This window comes from Gossypium hirsutum, chromosome A13, assembly GCF_007990345.1.
Source record: "Gossypium hirsutum isolate 1008001.06 chromosome A13, Gossypium_hirsutum_v2.1, whole genome shotgun sequence".
Classification (NCBI taxonomy): domain Eukaryota; kingdom Viridiplantae; phylum Streptophyta; class Magnoliopsida; order Malvales; family Malvaceae; genus Gossypium; species Gossypium hirsutum.
Window position 1 is genome coordinate 79,964,916 of NC_053436.1, and position 9,025 is coordinate 79,973,940.

The following is a 9,025-nucleotide window of genomic DNA, read 5'->3' on the forward strand; positions in this document are numbered from 1 at the left end:
CATTCATGGGTAAATTTTTAAACATAAATCCTAACTCAAAATAGTGGTAGAAATGAGCAAATCATGTTACCGGGATTTCAAAAATACATAGAACATTAAAAATGGAGCTCGGAATCACTTACTATTAAGATTGGAAGCTTGGCCAAACCCTAACCATGGCTGGTCTTGGTACATTCTACTGTAGCAAGAAGAAAGTGACACATTTGGGGTTTAAAATTTGCCTTTTAATTCATTTTACCCCTAAATGACCAAAATGCCCTTTTTACTATTCTTTCAAATTTTACCCAAACAAGGCCATTTTTGTCCAAAAAGTTATAAAATGGTTTAATTATCATTTAAGGACCTCCTATTTAAAATTTCATGACAATTATACACCTCTAACATATAAAACTCAACTTTTACTTTTTACAATTTAATCCTTTTTACTAAATTGATTGCCCAAACGTCGAAATTTTCAAACGAAATTTTCACAAAATCATTTCGTGAAATCATGGACCATAAAAATATAATAAAAATAAAATTTTCCTCATCGAATTTGTGGTCCCGAAACCACTGTTCCGACTAAGCCCAAAATCGGGATGTTACAAAATGCGTCTAAATTAGCCTAACTCTTGCAAACTAAGGATTTTCGTAGAATTCCTCTAAGGCACCAAAATATAGCAGAAGCAATTTCAAAGACATCAAAATAGCATAATAGCCACAAAAAAGCAATGCATACAACGTGTTTGAGTAAATTCTCTCAATTTAGTATTCATTACTAATGAATGGAATTCAATGGATTCATTACAAATGAGAGGGAGACTCTCTATTTATAGTTGAGCTCTCCCAAAATTGATGGTACAAATTGAGTTATTGACGAACGAGTTCGAAGCCTATATACAATTAAGGGATTTACATAATGCCCAATATTACAAAAGCAAATCTTATTAGATTACAAATATTCTAAGATTACTTTCTCTATTTACCAAGGTAGCCTTGATTTACCAAATGTGTTTCACTAGGCCACAATGGCTTCAAGTAGATGGGCTTTGTCACTTGTTCTTCGAATCGAGCCAGTTTAGGTGAATCAGATGAGCCCCATTTAATATGTAGGCCTACATGGGACACTTTTTGTGCTTTGGTCACAGACTTTGAATCGTGGCCTGTGACACTTACACCATGTTTGGTGCACTTAATAGAATAGAGTTATAATAGAATACTTATTCTGTGATAATGAAAGAAGGTTGTAATGGAATAGAAAAATCATAACATTAGTTTGGTTGGATAGAATAGAATAGATATTATAAAAGCATTCATGTGTTTGGTTTAGTGGAATAGAGACTATAATAGCATAAGGAAAAATGCTCAAATAAAAAATATACCCTTTTAATAGTTTTTTTTATATAAAATGTAGAAACTTAAAATGATGGATATATTCATTAATAATTTTTTTAGAGAAAAATATAAATATAAATATAAAATCATTAATATATAATTTTTGGATGTTAGTTGATTATAAAAATAGGAATTGGAAGTTGTCATGCATAATTTCCATGAACCAAAGCTAATTAATATGTAGAGATTGTTAAAATATGTGTGGGTCATCTAAAGCAAAATTTTACCATGCATCATGCCCTTACTAATTTTATCTTTTGTATTAAAGTAATCTAGTTCACTATTTTAATTGACACAATTTTTTTTTGATCCTTTTGTTTAATTACAATTAAAGTACATTTTCAATCAACAATTTTGTTTTATCTCAAGTACAACTAAGATCTCAAGACAATACAAAGTTCATCAATTAAAAATGTATGCACAACAAAAGAATGAAATGGATAAACAATCTAATATCAAGAGAAAAAATAAAAATAAAAACCTTAATAAACTTGCAGACTTTTACATACAAAAAGAAAATACAACCCTTACACATGTCCAATTTCTAGATGCTTGCCATTCATTAAACATTTGATGTGCTAATTGAATCCCCTAATTTGACCATGCATCACTTGGATGAATATTTATTACATTAGAAGCATCTTCCCCAATTATGTTATTGTCTATAACTTCTCTCAAATTTGCTTCGATAGGATCTAAATTCATCTCCTTTCAAATAAAAATTATGAGGTAAGCAACAAGCAATAATAATCCGATTATGTACCTACACAAGATAAAATGACGGACTTCTAAGTATGTTCCATCTAAGTTTTAACAATACAAAACACCTTTTAGTAACATTATGTTATTGCATGTTTCATATTAAAAAATTATTCTTGAGTGCTTGGTTGGTGACCTTGGTGTCATTCATTCAAATGGTACCTTTAGCCCCTAAAAAGTGTAAGAAATCCTTCACAATTTGTGTGTCCAGCATCAACTAGGTTGTAATAACCTATATTTAAAAGAATATACATTTAAAAACATATAATTGAAAAGATCTGAAAAATTAATTCAAATTTTTTTATGTTAAAACTTTGTCATGAGGAACTTTAAGTCCATGTCTCCTAATAATCGCATCTTGAAGAATTCGTCCATCGACGATAGAACCTTCACAACCAGGGAGAACATATACAAATGCATATTAGATGTACAAACACCTAACATATTTGTTGTTATGTCACCTTTCCAAGTTCGATATCTAGATTTATCAACTAGTGAAACTTTAATCTTGATATAGGTTCTATCTAAAGCACCTAAGCAATTCTACAAATAAAGAAAAGATGTAGAGTTAATATAGTCTATTGAAATCTAAATCCAATAAGTTATTTCTAAACAGATATAACCATTTCCACTTCAGATCTGTAGATTTAATTGGATTTGGTTCTAGCTTTATAAACAACACACTTTGCAAGCACATGACTACATTTAATATATTATGGAATGACCTACTAATAGTTTCTCTAGACCTATTAAAATGGTGTTTGATAACTCAGTTTTTAAGGTGATAAGAAACAATATACAAGAACATTACCACTTGCTCATCCACAAGCATATTCCTTCTTAATTTTAATCCTCCTAAATTTTGTAACATCTCACATAATTTAAAAAAAAATGAAAATATATTCATCCTAATTTGTTCAATACATGTCTCATCACTAACATATACAAGTCACTGCACATAATTGCTTTAAGCATAAAAATCTAATACGTATGACCTAACTCTTGGTTTATAACTTCTAATAGCGATCTATGATATTAACATAGTCAAGAACCAACTCAATATAGTACACATCTATAACCATACTATCAATACAATCACGGTTCTTTAGAATTTCTTAGCTTTGGTTATCAATGACAATCGATCCATTACTACAAAATAGTTCATCATTACACATATTTAAATCATAAGGCACATGCATGAGAGTAAAGTTAGCAACAATCAAAGGGAAGTTTAATGATTGGTCTAGTTATTAATTAAGAAAAGGTAAAAGAGAAAAAGGTATCAAAAATAACTCTCATAGGTAATTCAAACAAATAGTTGAAATTTGTATATGTCTTTGCTTTATAGCCTAACACATGTACTTTGCATGTTACAACAAGCACATGTTTTTTGTTACATTTTGACTTCTATGCAAATTAAGACAATCTACTTGGCCCACTAATCAAATTTAACGAACATAAGAATTAAATCAAAGGCTGTAGAAGGAATGGTTATTGGTTTTTACTCTTGGTCCCAACCTCCTAATTTTGCTTTGAATGTGCTGCATGATGATGTTATTGGTTTATCTTTTCTTAGATTGATTGCTATGTAATAGTTTTTACCCTCCTTAAAAATAAAAAAACATGGTATCTATAAAATGAATAAATATAACTATGGTGTGTTAAAAATACAGTTGAAAGAGTGTACTTCTATTTATTTGAAAAACTACATACTTTATTGTGTGGTTGGGGAAGTACACATTAAAAAGATAGACAATAAGACAAATACAATAGAGAGAGAGAGAGAAATAGAAGAAAGCTATAAATATTTCCATGCATCATAGTTTGTGTAATTTGTCTTTGTATACACTTTAAATATATAATAATGATAATAAACTGCTAAGTCCCTCACCATTCAATATTTATATCTTTCTGTTTTAGAAATAAGAATTTATTTCATGGGATAAAAAATCATAAATAAAGGGTTTCTTTATATATATTCTTTTCTAAGATGGAGTGTAAAAAAAATTAAAGAACAAAATTATTTGAAGGCAATTAAGTAAAAGGAAAAAATTAGACTCTAATCCAACATATGATCTCACTTAAATCCTAAAATAACATAGAAGGGAAATGCTAAATCATTCATAGACAAGCATGTATTTGACACGAGTATGGTTATTCTTTCTATGTTTTTTTAATGTATTTAGAGGATCATTAGGTGTGAGTTAGATTTAGGTGTGACCGTAGAATACAAGCATGCATCTAATACTGGTATACTAAACTTTTTAAGTTTTTTCTTGTATTTGGAGGATCATTTGGAGTGAGTGTCGGACATGGATACTAAAAAAAGGATGTTGGACATGGATACTCTAAAAATAATGATGAATCCAAACAACATGGAATTTACATGCATCATTAGAAAATACATATGAAATCTAATAAGTTACGTCTAGTTCATTATATAAGATTAAGTTGGTGCTTTCGAGATCTAGTTTTTATGCTTCCCTCTTAATTAAGATATTTTTAATCTTAACTTGATTTCTTGTGATAATATTTTAAATCTATTGTCCAAAAGGTTGATGGAGCACACACTATATATTTTCTTACAGAAGTCACACTTGTGCCATGTATCTATAAGGTACTCGGCCTACATTTTTTTTCTTAAAAAACATAAATTAGAGAATTAGATAAAAGGAAAATCATACAGCAATTGTTCAAAATAAAAATTCTACAGAGCAAACACAAAACCTTAACCAAATATAATTGCAATAAAAGAAGAAACACTTAAATTAGAAATAGAAAAAAAAGCAACAATACATAACAAAACCAAAATTTGTATTTCCCCTAAATTATTATCATTTTATATTTGTATCAAAGTTCTAAAAAAAGCCAGAAAATTTAAAAGCCAGAAAATTTACACCTATTTATCACTCTTTCAAGCAATATAAAAAGTTATAAACTAAAGAAGATAAATAAGTTTAAGTAAAAAGGCAATAAATTTTGAATAAATAACCATTTTGAGCTAAGAGAAAATCAAAGCAAATTCAAGCAACTAAAACAAATAGAGTGTAAGAGAGAATGAGACTTAGGAGAAATATTAAAGAAAGAGACGAAGAAAAACCAAACGTTTTTGAGAAAGGGATTTGTTGGTGCTACATTGATCAAATAGAATGAAAGAGAGAATTAAGGATTTGTTTGTTGAAAAAGATTGAAGAAAGTATTCTCAAACCAGAAAATATTGAAGAAGATATTAAATAAAAGACAATAATGGCAAGTTATATATTTTTTAATCCTCGTGGGTTGAATTGCAACTCAAAGGTGGGAGCAATGAATGAGCATTCAGTGTTTTTTTAGAATAGACGGTTAAACAACCCAACACATAATAACATATTACAATGAACTAAACATATGTGTGGACTCATTGAATTATGCCTAAATGGATGACTTATTCCATTCAACCAAACAGAATAAGTAAATAGATTTTAGATAAAGTAAAAATTGATATTCAACCATTATATCGCACCTATTTATATAAGAGATGTGAGAGCAAAGGATCCTAAGATAAAAAAAATTTAGAACCTTATGTGATGGCTTGATGATCAGGATATTCACCATCTCAGGTGTGGCATGGGTTCGAGTCGCTCTAGTTGCATCTGTTGTTTTAAGCTTTTGTCATATTCTTATAATTCACAAAAAAAATAATAACAAGAATTTAAAAATTAAATGAAAGAATAAAGTAAAAATAAACTCAACAAATATATCAGTCTTGCCTAAAAGACATAGCTTCAATACTTAAATTTATGTAAATTACTATTTAAATAAATAATAAATAATTACATAAATAATAAAAGGTTTAGTATATAATTTGGTATCGAATTTTGACTATTTTTTTTAATGTGGTACTTGTGTTTTTTTATGTTCTAATATAGTATTTATATTTGACAAAAATTATACATTTTAGTATGTGAAACTAACAATGTTAAATTTTTAATGCTTAATTCAGGTTTTAGAGTTGATTTGATAAAAAAAATATTATCAGTTAATAAATATTAGCAATTAACTTTCATTAAATTGACCCTAAAGTCCAAATTAAATCATATTCAGACTCTATTTGACAAATAAGATGCAAAATTAAACAATTTTGCAATTAACACTAAATGTGTTCTATTAACAAAATCGTGAAAATTCATAACTAATAATATTAGCAATTAACTTTCATCAAATTAGTGCAAAAACCCGAATTAAACACTAAAAGGTTAACATTGTTATAACTTTTGTCAATACAATACAACATTACAAAAATGTAATATCCCTAATTTACTATTGAATTAGAAAAAATACAAAGTCGGGTTAGGTATACTTTAGAATTTTAAAAATAGATAAAATAGGAATTTTTTAGTGTTAATATAGAAAGTAGTTAGAGCCAAAAGGAAATTAAAAATACTCTTGAAACAAGAGAAATAAATCTAGGGTATTGACTAAATTGTAAGAGAATAAAAAGTATTAGGGAAAAAAATAAGAAAGTTAAATATTTGAAGTAATTGCATTGAATTGAAGGAAAAATGAGGAAGGGCTAGAAGTGAAATTCTATCAAAATAAAGTATGATTCATGAATGGCATTATAGGGAAAGTTGAACGACTAATTAATAGTTACTTAAATTAGATAATTATGAAAAGCTTAATGATTAAGGACTAAATTGTGAAAAAATCTATTTGATTGAAATATTTATTTATTATTTTAATTAATAAATTAAGTATATATTTTTATAGAATATTATAGAAAGATGAAAAATAAAGTATAATTCATGAATGGCATTATAGAGAAAGTTGAAGGACTAATTAATAATTACTTAAATTAGATAATTATGAAAAGCTTAACAATTAAGGGCTAAATTGTGAAAAATCTAATTCATTGGAATATTTAATTATTTGTTATTTTAATTAATAAATTAAGTATATATTTTTATAGAATATTATAGAAAGATGATGAAAAATCATCCATGTCATCTCTATCTTCATGCCACTTTAAATATTACACCATATCAACTTTTGCTTTTATTACAAATAAGTTCTCTCCACCATTTTCAAGCTTAATTCCTCCAATTTCTTTCATGAATCCTTAGTAAAATCATTAGAAAAGCTTGTTAGCCACCTTGATTTTATGAAAAGAGCATCAATAGTTGTCTTGGAGGAGAGAGAAAAAAAATTAGGATTTGATTACGAGTCATTAAGGTAAGAATGGTAAGTTTGTTCATAAAATTCATGTTAGTTTCATTTAAATAGCATAGATATATTATTTGATTATGATTCTAACAAGTAAATCTTATATGTTTTTATATGGAAATAAAAAATAAAGAATAAAAAAAAAAAGAGAAGAAAAGTGAAGGATTGATTGAAGAAAAAGGAAAGGCAATGGTTAAGGAGTAAAGAAAGAAAAAAAGATTTTATCCAAACTAACATGAATGATTTAATTTTAATTTAGGTATAGATTATGTTAAATTAGTTAATTTAATTAAAATATGGTAATATTATGTGCGTAAATCTTTAATAAATAGTGATGAATATAGTTGAATTTTGATTATATGAAAAATTGATTTAACATACTGAAATAATAGTAAAAAAAAAACTAAATTGTGTAGTGTACAAATTTGTTATGACAACTGAAAATTTAATAAATTGGATTGTGAATGAAGTGTAAAAAATAAATGAATGTGTGAAAAATCAAAGTGTGATTGAATTACGAAGTATAATGAATTTCATGACAATAAGAACTAAATTGTAGAAAGTGTAAGTTTAAGTGATTTTCATTTGATAGAGTGTATATAAAGGAATAATTGTATAAAAGCCCATATAGACGAAATGATAACTAATAGGATATGAATGGCATACCATTAGGAAGTCTATGCGTGCAAATGAAATGTGGCACTTCAATGCGATGAAAAGTAGCACTTAGGTGCAATACTGTGATTGTTTCGTATATCCTCTATGTTATGTTTAGTCTACAATGGGCTATATCAATGAAATATGGTAAGAGAAAATTGTCAATGGATCCGGTATGTGATTCACGTCTTGCGAAATGATTCTTATTTATTAGTATTAGTTTTATGAAATTATACATATTCTAATGTTAGCTAAATCTTAAATAGAAAGTTTAATTCTTGTAATACTTACTAAGTTGTCATAAGCTTAACACGTTACTTTCCAATACGTAGGTAAAGATTAGACTTGAAGTTCTAAAGTGGAGGATCGACATCAACTATGATATGTCCATAGGTAAAGTTAATTTGTGAATATAAGCCTTTTGTTGAACTTAATTGTAGAACTTGAAACTCTTTGTTAACATTATAAACTTAGCCTTTTTGAATGAGTTTATGATGAATTATGTGTTCTTGAGATTGGAATTGAACTTATATGAATGGAATGTTGATTGAATTGGTAGAAATTTGATATTTGAATAGGGTTATAGGTGATGAAATTTGAAGAAATGGAAAAATTTTAAAAATAGAATGCACGTCACGACATCAAGATTACCACGTCTCGATGACATAAGTCAATATGTGACGTCGCAGCATCGAGGGTTCCACGTTGTTGTGTTTGACTATTAAAAGAGCTATTAGAAGCTCGTATAAAATTTAGACATGTGTTTGAATTATATTAGAAATGTTTAATGACCCCAATAACTTGAATGAATTGATGAAATGAATTTAATTTAATTATCATTGCTTCAACAACAAATGTAGCCTTTTGATATCTTGACCCGACGATCGGGTCAAGTATGGGGGAGTTATAAAAAAAATGTCATACTCTAGTACTAAATGATATATTATTAAGTCATAAAGAAATAAAAATAAAATATTGTGATATATTATTTTATTAATAAAAATATAATTTGAAATAACTATAAATTATTTTT